The sequence below is a fragment of the Elaeis guineensis genome, chromosome 15 (assembly GCF_000442705.2).
Source record: "Elaeis guineensis isolate ETL-2024a chromosome 15, EG11, whole genome shotgun sequence".
In the NCBI taxonomy this organism is placed as follows: Eukaryota; Viridiplantae; Streptophyta; class Magnoliopsida; order Arecales; family Arecaceae; genus Elaeis; species Elaeis guineensis.
The window spans coordinates 35,318,865-35,343,759 of record NC_026007.2 but is presented as its reverse complement, the minus strand read 5'-3'; the positions used below and the strand labels follow the sequence as shown (position 1 = coordinate 35,343,759).

The 24,895-nt window shown below is 38.7% G+C and overlaps 1 protein-coding gene across 3 annotated transcripts in view; it reads right to left on the bottom strand.

The window, feature by feature from the left end:
• The window catches only part of LOC105032982 (putative MO25-like protein At5g47540), a 94,683-nt gene that overhangs the window by 49,517 nt on the left and 20,271 nt on the right, over window positions 1-24,895 (bottom strand). Inside the window, exon 1 of one of the 3 annotated variants that reach the window (XM_073249167.1) lies at window positions 20,026-20,542. The exons of the other annotated variants lie outside the window; for them this stretch is intronic. The gene's annotated coding sequence lies outside the window, so the exon portion shown is untranslated. Of the gene's footprint in view, window positions 1-20,025; window positions 20,543-24,895 lie in introns of those variants that run through there. 3 annotated transcript variants of the gene reach the window in all.

Below are 24,895 nucleotides of genomic sequence, written 5' to 3'. Positions count from 1 at the left end.
TCTCTTTAGTCTTTACTCTTTGCATCAAACCCAGTCTTTTAACCAGTCCCAACAGCCATCTGTAACAGCCACAGCTCTCCATTCCCACTTGTTGATATCTTAACCCCAGAGAACATCCATTGGCCAACTTTAAGAGGACTTCCTAAACACGACCAACAAGCAGCTAATCAGCCCAGCTGTTCAGAGCAATCAAAGCCAACTCTCATAAACAGCCTAATCACAAAACAGCATTGTGTAGCAAATTCAAACCTAGAATTCATCCAATTCAACCAAGACACCAGGCTCTTATTTTTCACCACAAAAGCTAGTTAACGAAGGCTTGACCGGGTTTTAGCTGGGGCCCAAGTTATCTTGATTTCAATCCCTATAAGTTAAAATTTGTCAAATCTAAAAAGACAGGATATAAGGACTAACTGGTGCATTTAAGTTGATTTTCTACTTTGTTATTTAGAATAATTAAGAACATTACTGTTGATGTATTTTCTTGCCAGCAAGCAATCTGAGTACCTTTAAGACACCATAAGACCAGCCAGCCTTCCTTTAAGCAATTTTCTCTCTGTCCCCCTAATCTCTTCCTTACACCTCCTATTTCCCTTCTATTTATTCCTCTCACTACATACTCATTTCAAGTTGTTATTCTGTGTGTCCACAGAACATGGTCTGAAAATAACAAAAATGAACCAGTTCAATATCATTACTACTACCCCTCACGTCCACTCTTACTTATCCCTTTTCTTTTCTGTTCTATAATGTTTGTTGCAATTACAAATGATCAAGCAAGATCACCGGACTCCATATAGACCAATTTGGCCACTACGGTAGAGCTAGACAAGGTGTAGAAGCGAAATCCATTATATCAAGAAGCCAAACTTCCGAAGGCCATAAATTGGCCATATGATGCCTAAGATAATCGTTTCTCTCCAAAATTGGATAACTTTTCGAGATATATGACATAAGACTCCCTCCTAAAGGAGGCTGTTCAAATAGTGATCTAGCCCAAATTTCATATTTGATCCGCGAAATGGCCCGAGCAAACTGAACATTTCCTTTCGAGAAAAATTTTGACCAAGCATATCTCCTAATCCAAGAACAATTAAGCTGAGTTACAGAACACAGTTGATGTAAAAGTCAAAATCTACCTTCTGCAGGAATTTAGCTTTTTCATGTTTATTTCTACTAATATTCTTTCGTGGAAAGATCGTCTTATTTGAATTAGGAGATAAATCTAACTTGAATGGAATGACAGATCTCACTATTATTTAAGGACTATGTACTGCAATGTTTGAATCATCCATGAAAGACGAGAGAACCCAAACCCTCATTTTGCTAATTTTGCTAATTTTTGAATCATCAGTGACAGATCTTTCGAGATATTCAAGTTAAGCAAGTCAAAAGAATTCTTCCTTCTCACCAATCGGATCAAATTGGTATCAAAGCTTCGGTCCTATATCTGAGGAAGCTTGAGTGTATTTTTCAAATGCAGTAACAGTATAACCAGATAAGAGAAGAGCTACTCATGCTTGAAATACATCAAAGAAGAAAGATAAGTATAGCTATTAGTTCGACCTCAATGGATGATGAGATGAAGGGATGTCTCATGCAATTGGAAGAGAAAATACCTAACTCACCGAGATTGTCCCTCGATTGGTAGCACCTACAACACACACCAGCAACTCTTGCAGCAAAGTGTCTCCACATTTAGTGAGGAGGATGAAAAACTTATGCTCACTTAGAATTCAAAGCTCGAATTAAGATCCCTATATATAATGGAATTGTCAACATTGAGAGGCTGGATAACTGGGTACACCAGTTAAAGATCTATTTCATTATGTATGGATATTCTACTGTCCAATTGGTAGCTTTTGTCTGCCCCAAGCTTTCAAGCCATGTCCTTACTTGGTGGAATTCGTAAATAAGGAACAACAACATCTCTAATCTGATGTGAAGCAAAGTCAATGGTCTACTCAAAAAGCAATTCTATCCAATCAACTACAAGGATGATCGATGGATGAAGTGGCAATATCTACGGCAAAAGTATTATCAATGTATAGAAGACTACACCACCAAGTTCCACAAACAAGCTATCTCACTCAGGATCTCCATCGATGATCGTACGGTCATCATAAAATAAGTTAAAAGTCACCATAAGAACATCTAGAAAGAGCTGGAACTCTTCAAAGTTGAAGACATCAATGAAGTTTGCATGAAAGTCATGAGGATCAAAGAGGAACCAATATAGAAAAGGCAAAATGGGAGATATGCTCCAAAAAAGTGGTGAAAAAATATATCAGGAACGGATCCAAAGTAGGAAATCATGTCAACCACTCAAAAAAATTACCATGACAACAATAACATCAATGGACAGACCAAGGAGAAGTGTCGAAAGCTTCAACCCAAGTTATAGCTGAAGAGGAACAACTTGAAAGATGAGGATTCCAAGAAGAAAAGGAAAGATGGACCTCAATGTGCTAGAGATTGAGGAGCCACCTAAGCTTAAGTAAATTCGAAATTTAGCTTAATAACAAGGAAACCCAAGATAGCAACTGTTGGTGCGAGATATCAGACGGCGCCAGAGGGGATGGAGCGGACAATCGAGATTGATCTCTCGAGGGTGCGACCTGCAAGAAAAGCCCCGACCAGAGGTGACTCTGGTGGGGATCCTTCGATGCTCAAGTCAGTATCTCGTTCAACAAGAGTGTGAGAGACAGAGTGATGGCTTAACTTGGGGTCTCCTTTTTCGCATCTTCTCATAGATGGAGTCTCAAGGTTGTTAGGCCTGTGCCTATAGGCCGTCAGGATAGACTGCCTATTGTTTGCCCACTAACCAGGTTGTTAGTCGTGGGTGTCTATTATGCCACGTGACCACGTTCTGGAAGCTTATCAGGATATCTTGTCTGCCACATTCCGAAAGTTTGTTAGGATATAGTCTGGTTGCCCAGGTGATCCAGTAGGTCAGGGTATTTAAATCGACCAAGTTAACCCGAGGCCTCGTCAATGACATTCGGGGGGCCATCAGCAACGATCGATCGGTGGAGGGGCGTCGACAATCATTGAGGAGATTATTGGGTAAGTTGTTGTTGGTGGATAGGGCCAAAGAAGGGTCAGATGTTGCGACCATTCTCTTGGGAAGATGCCCCTTGGTCGAGAATCAGGCTGATTGCTAAGCGTGAGGTTTGTCCGCTATCGATGCTTGTTCAGTTGGAAACTGCTGGCTATAAACAGATGCCCAGTCGGTCCATGTCATTCACAGGTAGCTCTGGATGTCGGTACCAACGGATAGACCACCAAGGGGCTGCCAATGAGTCCAAATAAGATTCGTTAGATTTTGCCGATGAACCCTCGGCATTAGCTTCCACTTAGACGATGGGAGCCGAAGGTCAGCTGTAGCTTGACTTAAATGGAGGTCGGTCACGAGTAGGCCATGGCTTCGCCTTTCCAAGAATTGGGCCTAACTATTTTGAGCCTTAGGCTTCTTCGCATTTTCGGCCTGTACAAATTCTCCCCCAACACATGCCCCCTGCTCCCAAGTTCGAGCTTTGATCAGGCGAAGGGAGTACTGTTGATCCCTAGCAACGAGGATGTGAAAAGTCCGAGAAAGGCATGCACAATTCTCGGGGCAGATGTGAAGGGGTTTGGGTAGGTAATCATAGCTGAAATATAGGTTTTTGATTTAAATTTCAACGGATGCCTTTTTCGATGCGGCCCATTAATCCGGATGACTAGCAGCGAGAACCGATCAATGGGAAGATGCCACATGAGGATTGTTCATTCAATGGCGATGATTCGCGATCCTCTGGAGCCATCCTTTTCTAGCTATAAAGCCGCACCGCTTTCTTTCCCTCTTACGCTTTCTGGCAGTCTTTCAAGTCCCCCTCTTATTTCAGTTCTTCTTCTCCCTTGGTCGCCATCACGCTAGGTTCGCTCCGTCTGGGTTCTCCCTTTGCTGTGATGTTTTCAAGGGGTTGTCTAGGAGTTGTCCTTGCCGTCTTCGATTGTCTCTCCAGCTTTCTTCCTTCTATCCAGATGGATTTTCTTTGGCCGTTCTTTCTCACCCATCTATTTCCGCATTTGTTTTCTTATTTTTTTTAGGATCCTGATCTTTCCATCGAACTCCCCTAATGGCGGGGTTCGCTGATTCGGCTGGAGAATGGTCCACCTTTTCGGAGACAAGTCCTGGGAACCCTATCAGAAAATGCAAGGGTTCCAGGACCGATTCGGCTTCCAAGCCTGGTGACCTAGCCTCCGTACTAGGGTTGGAGGACTTGATTCGAATTCGAGCTTTGTACGGGGTTCCGACCGAGTTTGATTTGGAGCTTCTTGGGACCACTAGACGGGCGAACGATCCCTATCCGATCGATTAATAGTGTACGAGGAGGTATTCCGTGCCGATTTGTGGTTTTCCATTCCTCCCTTTATTCTCGACCTCTTCCAATTTTATTGTATTCCTCTCTACACGCTTGTTCCAAATTCCTTTAGCTTTGTCGTTGATTTTTTAGTTGTCTGCACCATGGCGAACATTCAGGCCTCTATTTCTCTTTTTCGACCTTCTTTACCATCAAGAGGCATCCATATGTCAAGGATTGATGCTACATTGCAACTCAGAGGAGAGTTTCTCCTCTGATTACAGGCACTCCCTCCTCCATTCATGGGTGGAAGGGGCACTTTCTCTTCATTTCTTGCTCATCGTATGGCAGTTGCAACTTGCCGAACTGGGGTCGACCAGAGGCCTCAATCAATAACATTCCAAGGCCGGAGATTGAGGAAGGTTACTTTAAACTCCTTAGGGACTTCAAGGTTCCTCCCTTGAGGAAGCTGTTGTCCAAGGAGGCCCTATATCATGCAGGGCTTAGCCCAATCAATCCTAGGGGTGAGTAGGAAATTATAACTTTTTCCTCTTTTTTCCTTCGGCGTTTCTAACCCATGTTGTGTTACTGCAGACATGAAGTCCGAAACCCTCGCCAAATTGAGGAAGAATACCCTTAAGAAGAGGGCAGCTTTGAGTGTTGAGGGTTCTTCGAAAAGGGCAAAGACCATTAAGATCGGCCAATGCGAAGCCCCAACCAAGTGAGCCCTTCCGACCAAGGGCATTGTTGTGGTCGCACCTCGTGCTCAACCGAGCACGCCTTATCTAGTTGAAGTCTCCTCTTCCGTTCAATCGGGTATTCCTCAAGTAGCTCCGGCTTCCATTCCGGATTCTCCTGCTCATGGGGGAGAAAGACTCATCTCCGATGGTCGGTCCAAGCATGCCGGTCTTTGTAGAGGAGCCATCCGACGGTGGTGTCCACCCGCATGACGTCCCTGGGGATGCCACTTTTGACAATTGAATACTTGTTCAGGGACTGATGGAAGGTACGCTCCTTCCTGCAGAGCAAGAGGAGCTCAAGGGGCGAAGCTTTGTTAATCTATGGAGGCAAGCCGTGACCTCCCTCCACCAAGTACCATCACTATGCTTTGCTTTTCTAATTTCCTTCTTTCTTCCCCCTATCTTTTTACATAATCTCCATGCAGATGTTTCACTTCCTCGCTGAGCTATCAAACCGTGTGGGGGAGAGCGGACAGGATTCGTGCACAGGCTAAGACTGCCAAGGCAGAAGTCGGGCACCTTAAGGTGGTGCTAGCCAAGGCGGGCATCAATCTTGCTCGCAGAGAGCTGTAGAAGGCCGAGTCTCAGACTGTCGAGGCGGAGAAGAGGGCGAGCACCTCCGTTGAAGCTTTGAAGAAAGTGGAAGCCGAATTGATCTTAAAAAGGGAGAGGCAACATGAGATGGCCTTGAAAGCCGTCAAGGTTGAAAAGGAGGCCGACGAGCGGGTTGTTGAGGCCGGTTGTCTTAGAGTGGAGGCATTCAAAATTTTTGAGAAATTCGAAAACATAAAAGTTGCATTCGGTCAAAAAGCCTTTGATGCCGACTTAGGGAATGGATTTAAGGATTGCCGACGTCTGGTTGCTGGTCGATTCCTTGCATTGGACTTCTCTTTTCAGGATGAGGATGAGGAAGAAGCTATAGAGGAGCCCGTCCTTTCTGAACCCGTGGCTGCCAAGGGTGATCGGATGGGGAACCGACAATTGTTGAGGTCTCCTCATCTCCAACTGCCGACGTCCTTGCCCCGACGCCGACTTCTCCAATCGTCGGGCCCGTTGGCCCATCGAAGGCTACTCAAAGCTTGATCGATCATCCAAGTGAGGTCGGAGATTAAAGTGCCTTGTATTTTCATTTCTACTACTTTTTATGTAAAGATCTTTATTAATGAAATGGACTCTTCCTTTTTTCTAAAATCATACCATTCTGTTTACTTATCTAGTCTTTCTGACAAGCCATCAACGGATGCAGCTTTCCCATTCTCCATGCCGAGCCTTTGTCGGCTCCTATTGCTGCGCGAATTAGGACTCGCATCAACGACTTGGAGAGAGGTGAAAGCGCTAAGCAAAAAGGCTTCGGATCGGATGAGAGAGCTTTCCAAGGTCAAGAAGGCATTCGAGGAGGCTTCAGCAAAGGCCAAGCATCGTCGGCCGGCTGTTTGGCCGAGGGACAAAGCTCATGGCGAGAAAAGGAATAGGCTGACCGAAGAGTGCAAAAGGTTGTCAGGAGTCGCCGAGAGGACGACTTGGGATGCGGCTGCCAAGGTACTCCAATACAGCCGCCGACTCCAATGGGCTCGAGAGAGGATTTCAGCAGTGGAGTCGTCGAAGGCAGCTGAGGACAAATGGGAATCGGCCGCACTCGTCGCACAACTTCAGAATGAGTTACATGCCGTGCAGACGAGGATCTCGGATCTTGAGCAGGAACAGGGGAAGGCAGAACCCGATTTCCAGGCAGGGCCTAGTGATGTAGCAACACTTGTACCAGTACCGCGGGAGAGTCGTCCAGTGGTAGCAAATCCTTAAGCCATGACTAGGTCAGAGCCACATACGAGTCAGCTACAAATTGCGGCCAAGTCTATGTTGAGGGGGAATTGACCTACTTTGGTAAGGCCTCGAGTCGATGGGGATTTGATAAGACAAGGGTTTCCACGAGGGGAACCTGACAATTCTACCCCCAGACGTTCTGATAATAGGATCCGATGCATGTTCGACTTTGGCTTCGAGATCGGCTTCACAAGATGTCGAAATCAAGTTAGGATGCTGTTCCCCGGGCTCGATCTTTCCAGCATTTCAGAGGGAGACTTCCGCCCTTCTGTTCCTCGCAGTTCACCCAGCGGAGTAGTGATTCGTGAGATTACTTCCGAGAGTGTAGAGACGTGAGGGAAGAGTCTCAATGAAAGTCGGAGCGAAGCTGATCCTCCCATCGTTCACCGCCCATCTCACGAAGCAGGCACCGCAGGCATGGAGATTCAAGAGGAGCCTAACGAAGCCTCGGAGATAGAAATTAATTGCCCTCAGATGTGAAGTTTTTGTTTCTATGCTGGTGTCGTTTGACCGATTGAGGCGAATTTTCGGTAACCATGTCACTTATAAATAGATGTTGATGCTCAGGTTCCTCCTTGTCTCGCATCGCCCTTTCGTGTTGCCGTCGAGCTTTGGTGCTCTGATAGTTTTTCGATGGATGGTCTTCGACAGACTGCCGAGACGAGCAATCCTCGGAGCTTCACTGGGCTCGTCACCTTAGGTGCTTACTGCGGACAGTTTGGCGCTTCGAGAAGCATTGCCATAGGGGTATTCATGAAGTGACTAGCCGCTTCGATTCAAGGAAGCAGCGTATTGAGAAACAGTGCATTAACTGAGAATGTCAGTAATTGCGCTGCCCACAAGGGAACCAACGTAAGGCAGCATTTAGGGCTATGGGGGTTCTCCATGTGGCGGCGGATTGGTTCATAAGGGGTCATCCCGAATTAACTTTTGGAGTCGGAAAGATGCGTTGTTTACTACCTGTGAAACCATCAGGGTCTTCAAAGCCAACGGTTGGGTTTCGACGGAAACATCAATGCCTATATAAAGGGTTTGGTGGTCAAAGGGACATTTGCCACCCAGATCCTTTTGCAGTGCATGTAGCTCTCCGTCACCTTTGCTACGATGATGCCTTACAAGAGTTTAATGAAACAGGCAGTCAAAGAGAGGTGGGCTTGGAATGGGTGGAAAAAAGTAGGCCCGCGGGTCAGCTGGGCGAACCTGTCGAGCACCGCGCCTGTGGGTCAACTGAGCGAACCTGTCAAGCACCGCCGATTGTCGAGGGGAAGGTTTGCCATAAGTTAGCCGGTAAAGTCTTGGGTGCTTGAATAGCAAGGAGCTGAGTGCTGATCGGTCACAAGGATAGCAGTTGAGACAGCAGTTGAGACAGCAGTTGAGTAGTCAGCATCGACAGTTGAATGGAAAACTCTCCACAAGCATACAAGGCATTCTAAACACGATATCAATGCATCACAGCAAAATTAATGAAAAATAATTAAAAGTCGAGATTCAATTAATTAACCAATCCAATGGATAACCAAATTCAAAAGTCTCAACGACATTGATACTACCAAATCTTGCTTTTAATCTTACTCCCAAACAATACTCGCATCCACAATTAAGTATCTAAATCTGAAAATAAGGAAGAGGTAATGAGCTCGATAGCCCAATAAGTAATGAATATCTCAACTATAGATATTTCAAATATTATCCTAAGATATAGTATTTAAAAATAAATTCTATAAATAAATATAGAAACATATTTCATGCTAATTTATGCAAATCAAATAATTTCAAATATTCATACACATAATTATAAGGGTAAAAACTAAAAAGTAAATAACACCTTGCATTTTACCTTGATTTGCAAATACCCCCCTGTATATTCAATTTCAGCAATATTAACCCTACACTTTGCAGATTGTTGCAATATCCCCTACCGACCTTCCAATTTGAGAGAAAACTCATCGTTGGTGCCACGTGACATATTATTTAGAGTTAGATGGCTGATGTGGCTTTATTAGATTATTTTAAAATGTAATAGAATTTCATATGGACTTAAAATAGTCTAATGACTAAAATATCCAAACCTTCACCTTAACTTCATCCCTTTTCCTAACCCTCCTAACCTTCATCTTTTTTTCCAACCCTCCTCCCTATGATGGCCATCAACCACCGCCGGCGAAGGAAAGAGAGGGAGACGAAAAATAAGATGAAGAGAGGAGAGAGGTGCGACTGCACAGAAGGGATGGAGGTGACGAGGTGGATGCTTAGCTTTTTTTTGGCTCCTTCTCTGTTATACTATCAGTTTTGGCTTTCTTAGCTTTTATTTATAATTTCTTCAGTGCTCAATAGATGCTCACCCCCCACCGCTTCTCTCTCTCTCTCTATCTCTGAAGCACTCAACCTTTCCCTCTTTGCTATTTTAACTATTATTTTCTTCTTAAATTAGAGATTGGGAGGGAAAATAATAGAAGCTTCACCCTGTTCCCCATTTGCCTCCTGCTCCTTTCATATCACATTCTCTTTTTTTTATGGATTTATTATGGAGAATATACATATGATGAGATGGTTACACAGATGGCAAATGCTTAAGGAAAGTTCAGAAGCAAAAAAGAAATAGAGACTCATGTTTGGGATCCTATAAGGAAGAGATCAAAACAGTACATGAATCAAACCTCTAACTGCATCTCCTAACTCAAAACCAAAAACTCAAAAAATATAGGAAAGAAAGAAATTCATATCATATTCTTGTCACTCCTCTTATATTCTCCACTTTGTAACATCCCATGTTTCTATAACTTTACTCCAATTTTGCTTTGTTTAGCTATGAACAAAACTATGTTTTCATTCATGTTGTTAATCTGTTCTCATTAACTTAATTAAATATTTTGTGTTTCCAGAGCTTTCTAAATCTGGGGTTTTTAGCAAGAAAAGAAAAACTTATTCTCTTAGCAAGAAAAGCCTCTATCCCCCAGCGTCGTTGCCCCAATCCTCTTATCCTCCTCTCTTCATCTTATTTTCCCTCTCCCTCTCTTTCCTTCGCCGATGGTGGTCGGGGGTCGCCAGCAGGGTTGTACAACCATCATAGAAAGGAGGATTGGGAAAACGGATGAAGTTAGGATTAGAACTTGAATATTTTAGTCATTAGACTATTTTAAATCCACATCAAATTCTATTCTATTTTAAAATAATCTAATAAAATCACATCAGCCATCTAACTCCAAATAATATGCTAAATGGCACCGGCGGCAAGCTTTTCCCCAAATTGAAAAGTCGGCATGGGATATTGCAACAATCTGCAAAGTGTAGGATTGACATTGCTAAAATTGGAGATACAGGAGGATATTTGCAAATCGAGATAAAAATGCAGGACGTTATTTACTTTTTACCATAATCATAAACCTGAAACAAATCATATATAACTCAACAGCTTTTAACTATAACCACATTTATACTCTATAATGAGGACTAAAATAAAAATAATGAGCTCAATAACAATGCATAACCTCCATTGATAAGGTCCAGAGAATCAATGCACAAACCTCATTGATAGGATCCAAAGAACCAATGCACAACCCCCATTGGCAGGGTCTAGATAACCAATGTATAACCTTCATTGGCAAAGTCCAAAATATAATTGGCTAAGAGCTCAAATCTGATGCATACCGAAACATTTTTGCAACATATATAAGTCCAATCAACATATACATTCCATAATAAATCAATAAATCATAATTTTTCAAAAATCTCAAATTTACAAATTACTCTCTATTCAAATATAGTTTCATAAATCACATATAAATCAAAAACTAATTATGTACTTTTAAAATAAATTATTTAAATTAAATATCTCAGAAAGATCGTTCATTACTTACCTTTCCAGAAACAACGAATGGACAAATTCAATCAATCCTGAGAGGGTCCGTTAAAACATATTATTCAAAATATAATCATTAATCAAAACTTAATCATGAATATTTAAAAATAAAAATCTTAAGTTCTAATACCCCCACAGGGTTGGCAAAGTAGTAGCATCCAATGTTCTAGTCAGTTCAATCAAGATGATTTAATCTAATCATGATTACACTAAGATATAGATGGTCAAATAGAGATCGAGGATGATCAAACCAATAGTATCCAACAAAAGCCAAAGTGGAGGCCAATATATCGTTCGACGGTCAAAAATCATGATCACTTAAGATATAATGACTCAACATAGATCAATAAAGACCAAATCTTACGATGCTCGATAAAGACTTCAGTGGTGCGAATATGCTGGCCAATCAAGAGGGTGCCTCAAAGTCCCTCTATCGAGGTCCACTAAGATTCAAAACAACGAAACTCGAGACCCTTCAATAAGTTCATAAATCAAGTAAAAAGAATAATAAGGAAGAAGAGAGAAACTAAGAGGGTGACATAGGGCTAACCAAGCAGGCAAACACCTGACTTTCCAAATCAATCCGATCAAAACAACTTCATCGATACAAATGGCGCAATAGCAATCAAGGATGACTAAAATCTAACAGCCTAGCAGGGGCCAAGGTCGGGGTTGGCATGCATCCGGCCAACATGGGTCCAAAATCCTTTCACCAGATCCATCAAAATCACTAAGAGAAAGCCCTTCAATAAATCCATAAAGAGAAACTTCATAAAGAGAAACTGAAGAGAAAGTGAGGAAGAGAGAAATAGAAAGAAGGAAAAGAGAGAGAAACTCTTTACTTTTCTTTTTTTCTTCTTTTCCCTTTTCTTTCCTTTTTTCCTTTTCTTCTTTCCTTGGGCAAAATAGGGGATTCAAACGGCACATCCAAATTTTCGATCAAACCCGATGATTATCCAACCTTAATTCATGATTCTAGGACTTAGGAAGAAAGATCAATTAAATAACCAGATGGTCCTTACCTTCATTCAGACGGTCGATGAACCCAATTTCCGGCAACACAAGAAATTGGTCGGCATGCTTTCTGGTGGCTGCTTCAAGGGAAATGCCAATCCTTTATATAGAAGGCCGATCAAAGGAGGTAGAAGCCGAGAAAAGTTCGACTCCCACACAAACTTTGAGTCTCGATCAGAGAAGGAAAGAGAAGTCCTTCAAGAGTTCTGTTTCCTTGTTCAAGGCCTCTAGCACGTGCTCTTCGACTCCCACCCAAACTTAGAATATCGATCGAATTCAGGAGTTCTTTTTCCTTGTTCAGGGCCTCCAGCATGAAAATTTTATTATTTATTTATTCTTTTCTGTTTGGGCTTGCACTACACTTTCGGGCCAATCAAATGAACCGGGTCCAATCCACTTTGGGGCTAGGTATTACATTCTTCCCTCTTAAAAATAAATTTCATCCTCGAAATTTCCTACCTGTTCTTTTAAAAAGCTGGAAAGTCACAATTCTAATCTCATCCTCAGTTTATCACTAAAACATTTCCTAAGGGAAAGGTCAATACCACTTGCGTTGATCTAAATCAAAACCATTCATTTCTTGTAATCGAAATCAATATCTTAATTCCAAATAAAAATATCAATTTCTCCCCAAATATAACAGCTGCTCATGATTTAATCAATCTATCACAAGATCGTAAACAAACTCTAATCTGCCCTCAATAGATGAGCATTCGAATATAATATAAATAAAATATCGATAAACAGAAATAGATACAATAGTATAAGCTTCAAATCTAGAAGAAAAAAATCCTATTTCTAAATATTCCAAATCCAAGATCAAGAATCGATAGTCCACTCATCCTAAAGTCGAGATGTTGAACATTTTCTTAGCATAGTAGACAGAGGACCTACTAATAAAAATCACATAGTGACATCTAAAATAACCCAAAATCAAAAATATTATCATTTCCATTATTAATGAAGTCCTCTACAAGCAACATCAAATTATATCATCTATCATAAACTTCTAATTCAAAGAATTAATATTGTTAACCAGCTCAAAATAATCTAGATCACCATACTTCTGCCACATACTTTGATTTAAACCATCAAAATATGTTGGATTCACAAATTGACTTCTAACTGAAATATTATTCTATATTGTAAATGGAGAAAAAAATCAAAAATTTCAAATTCCAAGTCAAAAGGAACCCTTGATTCTCATCCCCAATATGCACCGACTATATTCATCTGAATCAATCTTTAAGTTAATTGACATATTCAAAACCATTATGTGAGCCAGTTATTGCAATTCAAACATAAATTATGTATTGATTCTTTTGTCAATTCATTTAGACTATTCCAAATCAAACTCTTTTAAGTAAAAGCAATTAGAAGAATTTTTTTGATGCCCCACAAATTAGAAGGCCTTAATGTTGGATTTTGGGGTTTGATGCATGCATATGTGTTTCAAAAATTTTATTTTCTAAATACCGCAGCATAGAATAAAATTAAAATAATTTTAATTTTAATTTTGCATGCATAAAAACATAAAACTACATGATCTATTTCATATGCTGAAATTGATATATGCTGAAATTCAGATTGTGATCAATCACATATCTGTTTCGCAATTCCTTTCTTCAAAACTGGATCTGAAAAAGAAGAAGCTCTCTCTTAGCCGCACAAGTGTCCGGTCTCTATAAATATCCACTCGGAATCAGTCTAGAACAGTCCTCTTTAATCTAAATTTTAGTTCTCCAAAATTCAGCCTGCTGAATCTGAACGAAGTCTGGATCGCGATCAACACTAGATCTTTCTCCTTGATCTTCTTCTTTTCCTCTTCTCTAGAGTTTCTCGTTGCTATGTGCTGCTACCAGATGTTAGAAACCAGCAAGGAAAAGACACCCAAACTCCTTTAAGCATGGAACCCTTGGGATGCGCGTCCCAAGAGAAGGGCGTGTAGAACGCCCAAGAGAAGAGAAAAGGGGAGGAAGAGAGGGTGTGAGGAGAGCCTTTGGGTGTGAGGGGCTACTGATTTTGATGCTCTAGAGACCTTAGGGGAGGTCCCTTTAAATAGGCATAAGGATTGAATCATATTCAATCTCCTAATACAAATCCTACTTGCATTAGGATTCCTATTTACTCAAGTTATCCAACTTACATTAGGAAGCCCATTAGGTGCCAACAATTGGAGCCCTTGCACCCATAATTAGACACTCCAAAACATACCCAAGAGATGCCCTATATGAAAACAAAAGACCCTCTAATCAATGGATACGCCCAAATTGATCAAATCAAGGTGGCGCCCATAATAACTATCAAAGAGATTCATAAGTGACTTGCATCCTTAATTTATGTGATCCATAACCTTAGACACCCAATAATTGAAGTCTAATGAATCTTATTCATGTAGGTTATTAATAGGTAATTAAGTTAGAATTAACTTATCAAATAAATAATCCCAACGAAAAGAGGAATTGGGTCCAACCATGTACTAGCAAGGTTACCATGAACCCAATGGATTTCTCTAAACCCAATTGACACTTCATAAGCTCAATTACTTATTCCAGGCCTAATTCCTTTATTGTGTGACCTCATAGGTTCAATTTTATTTGATAGTGAGACATACAATAATCTCTATCATCGTATCGTTGAAACTCTTATCAATGGATCAGAATAATTCCACTCTAACTCAACAAAAATTGTCGATCCAGAATAACCCTAGTGAGCTCTTACAATCCACTAGTGACACCTAGCAGTATGTAGTGGCAATCCAGTAGAACTGAAATGAACCTCTAGATATAGTTAACGTGTGATTCAATCCCTCTATCGTGAATCCCGACTAGATGGCAGGTCATAGATAAATCATCAAATCTCAACATCGGTCATATGATAAATTCAATCAGCTTAAGTCCATATGTGATTCTATGAAAACTCGTTTCCATCAATGACACTGCTATGGTCATAGACTTAAGAACTCAGCCTCTTAAATCCCATAAGATTACTTCCTTCTGTTAGAGTCGATAGATCCTATCTTGATGCACACCTCACTCCTACAGTGGACCAACTGTCGCCAACATCTACTATAAGGGCTCCTTAAGACTCATGTTGATGTGTCAGTCAAACTCCAGCAGTCTCACTGCGAGTAGTAGTGTCATCTCAGGTCAAAAGATCAGTCATACAACTACAGCATCGAGAAAGTCACTAACGAATGAGCAGACATCCATGTGACTTCTCGTGTTGGCCACGCTCAGTGCTAGTTGTTCTCTAACAACCACCTGCACTCTCGCTCCAGTGTCTCTACACTGCAGACTCAAGACCCATCTGTCCAAAGAAAGCGATCTGTGCACTGGTCTATCCGGATCAATCACCATCCTCATGATGATCCTATGATCAGGAGCAATTTAGGAATCAACCATCAATAACATATGCCTCAAATTCTCAACTCTTTGAGAATATCTGTCATCATCTTGTTAATCCCTTGGATGATTCATAGACACAGACATGAATGGTAATATAACTGCCCAATAAGTACAAAATCATCTCTTAGAGATATGAAATATATCAGCCAAGATTGACTTCTAGAACATACATCCAACAATCTTCCACTTGCACTAAAACCAATCTACTATGTACCAAACCCTATCTTCACAAGACAGGCTATAGTCTTAGGCTAGTCAAATGACTTACCAGTGGATCATCCACATCACATGTGGAGTTTGCTCTCTACACCTCTATATATTTTTACTCAAGATAGTCTCGTGTTCTGCTGTTTAATATGCTTGGATATCTGGTGAGACCTAAACTCCTTAGCAAGGACTATGGTGCCATTATCTTTGCAGTATAGTGTCACGGCATCTGATAGTATGACAACTAATTCAGCAACTAACATTACAACCAGAATGCATCCTACACATCTACAGTGTACTCAGCTTTCATTGATCGATTATTTGAAATTCTTCCAAAATATCGACATGAGAACACATTCATAATGTAGACATTCTACCATCAACATCAGACATAAAGTCTGAATTGGTGTATCCTCCCACTCCTAACTTTGATCCTTCTCCAAACATGTCCTCAGTTCTTCTTAAGAGCTTAAGGATGTTTTCACAGCAATCCAGCGCTCACAATCTGGATACAACTGATATCTACTTGTGACAATTACGGTATAATCAATTCAAGTACTTTATGGCATACGACTATGCCCGAGAGGGTAGCAGACCCCTCTCCGAGATTTCTATGCTGAACGCTTTCAGCATCCGATCTCTGTACTTTATCTGTGAAAACACAAACATCCAATTGCATCTATCTCTATAGATCTTTAGGATGCTCACTTTATGTCTTTCATGAAGAAATCTATATTCAACCATATTTTAACCGATATCAGTATTGGATACTCCCACTGACCCTTTTGAAACCCATAATTCTTCATATTTGATCAAACAATTTGATCATCTCATTGAAATGAATGTTCCAACTCCACAAGTATTGTGGCCTTTGTGATCACCTATCACAAGAAGTAAAATTCATAGGCTATTCCATATAGAAATCTTCAAAAAATCTCTACTCAGGAAAGCTATTTCACATCCTTTCTTGGAGTCGATGTCTCACATCGCCTCGTTGTAAGTTCTGGGATCATTTCTATGTTTCCTATCTCCCATGAGAAACGATTTTCTCTACATCCTCTGTGAAGCATACTCAAATACCTTTCGAGAGGATTGGAGATCCTAGTATGTGTACGAGGTGGAGGAATACACGTCTATAGGCTCATAATTAATATGTTCTTAAGGTCCCAAGGCTCTCTGCTCTTCAAAGACACTCTCTTAGAGCTTAACTTTCTTCCCACTGCTTCATCTTGGTTAAACAGTTTTTCAAGAAGAGAGCATTGAGTCATAATCACATTGTAATCCCATCGAAAAGTAATATCCCAAACTCTTTTAGGAAGAGCTTTATAAACCTATCCTCTAACATATCCACCTGCTGTCCTAGACACAGGCTGGACATCTTTGAATCTCAAAATAATCAAGATTCAGTTCTCACCATGTCATATCTTATATGGTGTGGTAGAAACAGATTTAGAGAGAACCCAATTTCATAGAAATAAAGCATGTCCCTAAAGAAATATAAATAAATCAGTGAATTTCATTATGGATCAGATCATATCTCATATAGTCCTATGACTCTTCTTATCTCATTGAGCTGAGATTTACTAAGAAGGGTCTAATATGAAACAATGTCAATTTTACAAGATAATTGAGAAATTTCTTTCAATGGTATTGCATCCTCGATCCAATCAGTATCTTCAGAAATTTTTCGATTTATTTCTCTACTTACATCTGAATTCTTTGAACCTTTCAAAAATTTCAGATTTGTATCTCATATACAAAGTAGAGACAACTCCTTGGTTAGCACATCACGTGGGCTACACACATCAAATGTGTACAAAGATAAATATCTCAGTGATCTTTTTTCTCTTATCCCACAAGAGTAGATCATATTTTCTCAAAGAGATGATACACAAACTAGATTTGACTCAACAGTCAATGAGCCCAAGCCCATATTTTTTCAGTTTATTAATCATTTCTTCTCCAATATAACTTAGCTATAGGTTCCATATATACTTTAAATTTTATCTCAATTTTGGATCTCTCAAATCCAATAGCATTCACTGATTGCTCAATTGAGTTCACATATGCATCAACATGTAAATGATAGAGACTATCTCTAAGAACTAAATCCAAATGATGATCGCAAAGAACAGATACCCATGGCCGCAGCAGCAACGTTGTCCTATAGCCAATTCAAGGATTACTTCCTCAGCCCTCTATCTTTCCATCGACTCTACACTAGAATCTGTAGCTCAACTAGGAGAAAAGAAAATCATAAGGACAATATTGAGCAATTTCGACATACCTACTCTAGGTGTATCTTTGTTTCTTTAGGCTCTCCAGATATTTACCTCTGAACTCTTTCAAGACTTCTTTGTTATCAATACTTTGACCAATTCAGATAAAGTGCCATGATCTTTCGTATGGTAGTTTACCATAAACTATCCATATAAACTAATCAGAGATGGCAGGATCAAATCCATAAGCAATTCCTTATGCATGGTCATGTCGAGCCTTTTAAGCTCTTTAATGTCCTCGATCATTATCAAATAACGATCATAGACTGACTGCCCATCATACATCACATGCGCTGTGCGACTCTGATCATCTCACAACACTTGTGGATGAATCAACATGTCATTGGCAGTGTACATATACTCATGCATAGCACCTATCTTTATTGTCATTGTCCATCAACTCGTCAAGTATAACTCGTTGACTATGGATGGGACAGATTGTTAACATTAGAATAATCTAGTAGAGAACATTGCTTAATTTTCTAAAATTAAGAACAATTCTTAAGTTTGTAAACCAGTCTATGTACTCGATTTTGGTTAATCGATTGATATCTAGGATTCAAACTAGAGAGTTGGAAGCTGAGACAATGAACAGCAGAGAGCAAAGATTCTAATTGGATGTTTGTATTTATTTTATAATTTTGCTCTAGGAATTTTTAGATGCAAAAAGAGACTTTCACTATTTTATCAGAACTCCCACGCTCTCCGGATGGAGAAATGAAAACTGTGACAATTGGATTTCTAGTGGGTGCTACAGTCCCACCAATGCCGTGCACCTCATCTAACAGTTATTGGTAACACGAATGAACACCGATGCGCGAATAATGCTTTGCCCAGATGCTTCTCTAAGCATGTTGCAGCCACTTGATCTCTAAGTCATGTGGACTCATCTAAAAGTTATTGCCCGCACTTTTTAGTTAAGCCAGACCCACCGTTCACAAGCAGGTGCAAAGCCATCATTGGGTCCCTCACCTAACAGTTATTGGGCCCAACCCCATCTTTACCCCGCAGCAACTATTTGCTAATAGAGTAGTTGTGTTCCCGATGCAACTGAACCACTATGACCAGTCGAGAATAATCAACACCGGTAGCACGCCTGCACATCTACAACGGTAGAAGACCTTGGACTTAATATTTTATGGAGAGATTTGAGTTTAGATCTCATCTAATCAGTCATCACATGACTGATGTAATTGGCATGGGCTAAATCAAACCACCAAGCAACCATATTTGTGACTCAACCTTTCAAATTGACTAGATAAGTGAAGATTAGTGGGGTCACCCCGTTGCTTTCTTTAGATACTAATAAATTGGCCAGGTAAGCGAACGAAATCAATTAAATAACACCTTTCAATTACTTGCCTTAGATACCAATTGGACAATTGATCAGAATTGGTTAGCTCAAGTGGATCGGACTCAAATCAATAAGCCAAATTAGATTCTTAGGTTAATCGATTCTACATATGGGACTCAATCGATTTGATCAACAACAATTGTATGATCATTAACTTAATTGATCTAACTCAATTCAACAATTGACTCAATTTAACCAATTACTTAATCGAATTAGACCCATATGTCTCAAATCAAAAACCTTAGATGTAATCCTATTATATGACTTATTTTTTGATTTTTTCATGACCAAAACCCTCATACACATATATATTTCAGATTCTAAAATCATATTTCAGATCTAAATACTTTGCATGAAAGTAAGTATTAAAACATAAAAATAATTTTCAAGTTCTAACATACAAACATATATCACATATATGCATATAAAATCAGATCTTAAACAAAATTTCAAATCTAAACATGATATCATATATCTCATACACTAATCATAGATCAGATTAAAGCCAAATTTATGATCTAAATATGCAATCATATATCATACATATAAATCAAAATTCAGATCACAAAAAAATTTAGGTTTCATGCATGTAGCTATTTCACATGAACTAGAACTCTTTCTAGATCAATTTTCAGATCTATGCATGTATCAACATATCAACTATATATTCTAGAATTAAATCTAAAATCAAATTTCAGATTTGAAGATCCATCCATACATCTCATGTATCAAGAAAAAATTGATTTTGAAATCTTTTCAAAAATATGTATACTAAAATTCAGCATATAAAAATCCGTGGCTCTGATACCATTGTTGGATTTTGGGGTTTGATGTATGTATATGTGTTTCAAAAACTTTATTTTCTAAATACTACAGCGGAGAATAAAATTAAAATAATTTTAATCTTAATTTTGCATGCATAAAAACATAAAACCACATGATCTATTTCATATGCTGAAATTGATATATGCTGAAATTCAGATTGTGATCAAATCACATACCTGTTTCACAATCCCTTTCTTCAAAACTGGATCTGAAAGAGAAGAGGCTCTCTTAGTTGCACAAGTGTTCGGCCTCTACGAGTATCCACTCGGGATCAGCTTAGAACAGTCCTCTTTAATCTAAATTTTGGTTCTCCAAAATTTAGCCTGCTGAATCTGAACGAAGCCTGGATCGCGATCAACACTTGATCTTTCTCCTTGATCTTCTTCTCCTCTTCTCTAGAGTTTTTTCTTACTATGTGCTGCTACCAGATGTTAGAAACCAGCAAGGAAGAGGCACCCAAACTCCTTTGGATATGGAACACCTTGGGATGCGCGTCCCAAGGGAAAGGCGTGTAAAATGCCCAAGAGAAGAGAAAAGGGGAGGAAGAGAGGGCGTGGGGAGAGCCTTTGGGTGTGAGGAGCTACTGGTTTTGATGCTCTAGGGACTTTAGGGGAAGTCCCTTTAAATAGGCATAAAGATTGAATCCTATTCAATCTCATAATACAAGTCCTACTTGCATTAAGATTCCTATTAAGTTATCCAACTTACATTAGAAAGCCCATTAGGTGCCAACAATTGGAGCTTTTGCACCCATAATTAGACACCCCAAAACACACCCAAGAGATGCCTTATATGAAAACAAAAGGCCCTCTAATCAATGGATATGCCCAAATTGATCAAATCAAGGTGGCGTCCATAATAACTATCAAGGAGATTAATAAAGGACTTACACCCATAATTTATGTGATCCATAACCTTAGACACCCAATAATTGAAGTCTCATGAATCTTATTCATATAGATTATTAGTAGGTAATTAAGTTAGAATTAACTTATCAAATAAGTAATTCCAACGAAAAGAGGAATTGGGTCCAACTATGTGCTAGCAAGATTACCATGAACCCAATGGATTTCTCTAAACCCAATTGACATTTTATAAGCTCAATTACTTATTCCAAACCTAATCCCTTTGTTGTGTAACCTCATAGGTTCAATTCTATCTGGTAGTGAGACATACAATGATCTCTATCATCGTATCATTGAAACTCTTTTCAATGGATCAAAAAAATTTCACTCTAACTCAACAAGGATTGTCGATCCAGAACAACCCTAATGAGCTCTCACAATCCACTAGTGATATCTAGCAGTATGTAGTGACAACCCAGTAGAACTGAAATGAACCTCTAGGTATAGTTAACGTGTGATTCAGTCCCTCTATCGTGAGTTCTGACTAGATGGCAGATCATGGATAAATCATCAAACCTCAATATCGATCATATGATAGATTCAATCAGCTTAAGTCCATATGTGATTCTATGAAAATTCTTTTCCATCAATAACACTGCTATGGCCATAGACTTAAGAATTCAACCTCTTAAATCCCATAAGACTACTTCCTTCTGCTAGGATCGATAAATCCCATCTTGATGCACACCCCACTAGTACAGTGACCAATTGTCGCCAACATCCACTATAAGGGCTCCTTGAGATCCATATTGATGTGTCAGTCAAACTCCAGCAGTCTCACTGCGAGCAGTAGTATCATCTCAGGTCAAAGGATCAGTCATACAACTGCAGCATCGAAAAAGTCACTAACGAGTGAGCAGACATCCATGTGACTTCTCGTGTTGGCCACGCTCAGTGCTAGTTGTTCTCTAACAACCACCTGTACTCTCGCTCCAGTATCTCTACACTGCAGATTCGAGACCCATCTGTCTGAAGAAAGCGATCTGTACACTGATCTATTCGGATCAATCACCATCCCCATGATGATCCTATGATCAGGAGCAATTTAGGAATCAACTATCAATGACATATGCCTCAAATTCTCAACTCTTTGAGAATATGTGTCATCATCTTGTTAATCCGTTAGATGATTCATGAACACATAGACATGAATGGTAATATAACTGCTCAAATAAGTATAAAATCATGTCCTAGAGATATGAAATGTGTCAGCCAAGATTGGCTTCTAGGGTATACATCCAACACTTAAATCATCACACATGAGTAAAACTGACTCAATTATCTATTTTAAAAAGTTTCTTTTATTGAGATCTTTAACATCTATCGAAAACCTTCCATAATAATCATGCAACTTCAAATCAAATTCTCCATTTAATTCTAGATTTCACTAGGGACCTTAATAACAATGGCAAAAGAATTCTAGATCAATTTATAGACCCAAAACTTGGAATTCATACATCCCATAATCTTTGATAGATATAAATAGAATATTTTATCTTGATCCAAAAATAGCAATCAAATTCCACCAAAATGAATATTCAACAATCTCAAAATCAACTTCTTTAATAAGAAATAGACATATTTGTAATGTCCCCAACTTTTTTATTTTTACCTCATTCATGTTAGTTTTATACATGATCCACATACTGGATTCAACTTTGAAACATATTCTAATCCGAGGGGGTAAAAGGATTTTTTTTAGTCCAAAACTTAAATAACTTTTTACGAATGAATCTTATCTTGTCAATAAATAATTAACTTCAAACTAGGAGCAGTATCACAGTATTACTCCCACATCAAATTTGAGCTTGCAATTCATTTAAACAACTAATGAACAAATTAATAATCACGATGCACAATAACATTTCATAATCAATACTCTTGCAATTACTTTAGGTCAAAATTCATCTAATCATAGATTATCCATCATATATCAAACCCTCTGAATCATAATTTCATATTGATTTCTTCATACATAATCACAAGTACTAACCAAAAATCATAATGATAACTTATACTGCAATTATCATAGATCTATATCCCAATGTCCCTAATGTCTACCCACAGCAACCACCATATACTTATGGAAAACTCTCTCCAGAAGAATGCAAGGCATTCCAAACAAGATATCAATGCACCACAGCAGAATTAATTTAAATAACTAAAAATTGAAATTAAATTAACCAATCTAACGTATAACCAAATTTAGAAGTCTTACATCAAATGAATCTCCATTAAAAATTTAAAAATAATAATAATAGATCTAAGCCGAACGATGCTGATACTGCCAAATCTCGCTTCTAATCTCACTTCTAAGCAATATCCACATCCGTAATTAAGTATCTAAATTTGAAAATAAAGGAGAGATAATGAACTCGATAGCCTAATAAGTAATGAATATCTCAACTAGACATTTCAGATATTTTTCTTAGATATAATATCCAAAAATAAATGACAAATAAATATAGGAATATATTTCATGCTAATTTATATAAATCAAATACTTTCAAATATTTATATACATATATAATCATAAATTCGATAGGAAATGAATCACATATAACTCAACAACCTTTAATTATGACCACACTTATATCCTGTAGTAGGGCCAAAGCATAAACAATGAGCTCAATAATAATCAAAGAACCAATGCACGACCCCCATTGGTAGGGTCCAAAACATAATTGGCTAAAAGCTCAAATCTGATGCATACCAAAACACTTTTGCAAGATAATAAATACCATAATTCCAATCAACATATGCATATTCCATAATAAATAGATAAACCATAGTTTTCCAAATATCTCAAATTTGCAAATTGCTCTCCATTCAAATACAGTTTTATAAATCACATATAAATCAAAGATTGATTATTTATTTTGAAAATAAATTATTTAAATAAAATATCTCGAAAAGATCAACATAACCAAAGATCTATGATTATATTTGACATGGCTCACCATTAAGTAGATAAGCTTGGCCATACTCAACTGGCATTTTACTAACATTTAATAACCCACTTTTGTAAGTCCAAATAATCATAACCAGAACTAAACTTTATGGGGCTCACTTCTAGTACTTCTTATACCTACATGCAACCAACTTAACCCTAGTTGCAAGAGTCTAACTAGGACGAATTACTTGTTCTACACACAGCAAACCCGTTCCATTATATAAAGTTGGTCTATCTAGATTTTAATTTGAAAACATAGTCAGATTCTTCCATCACATTTTTACTTCTGTCCTCCTCTTCTAACCAGTAACAACAACAGAACGGATTTGATCAGATCAAGAATGCTGGCATACCTGCAAAAACCAGACAAATACAGTATGCAATCTAAATCTAAAAATATCAGAAAGATAATTCACATTCATCCTCTTATAGGCATTAAAATAAACCAATTTTATGCCTTCTCTTACCACAGATCTGATATGACATGGACGTAAATAGTCCTAGTTATCTCAGTGAACAAACTCAAAGAATCCAAAAATTCATCCTTCACATTTAAGTTCACTATAAACTCTAACAAAAATAAACTTCATCTTAAGTCCCTATGCTGATATTAATCATTTCCCTGTCTTCATTTTAGTCTCGGAATTTTTGAGAAGACACCAGGAGTCCAACCCTATAAGTGCAGCAAAATCTGCTTTTTTACACTACTAATTCCATTAAACCATTCTCCTAACTAGAAACTAAGAAACTTGAACTCCAAAATTGCTTTCAAATTCTTTATCTTTTTAATATAAAAATCTGTCCCACAATCTGAGCCTATAATTTTTTTTTTTTTTTTGTTCAATACAAGGCAGTGAACAGCTATTTCCTAAGAGCTAATGGGACTTCCCAACTAAAGCCCACAGCCAGTGCATTCTTTCTGAAAGCCTCTGCTGAGGGTATCACATAAGAAAAGAGACTCTGCCTCCTAAGGAGTAGAGATGATGCTTCCATTCCTTTAGGCTCCTTTTTTTGTATGGAGAGGCCTAGAAACTTCCAGGTTTAAACCACCCTGCTTCATTAAGCTAATTAGCTTTCTCAGCCAGAAAGAAGTAATCTACATTCACCCCAAATGAGCAATATAAGTAATACAAACTTACTGCAACATCACCATCTGTAAAAAAACCAACGAGAGTTTCAAATTTCATA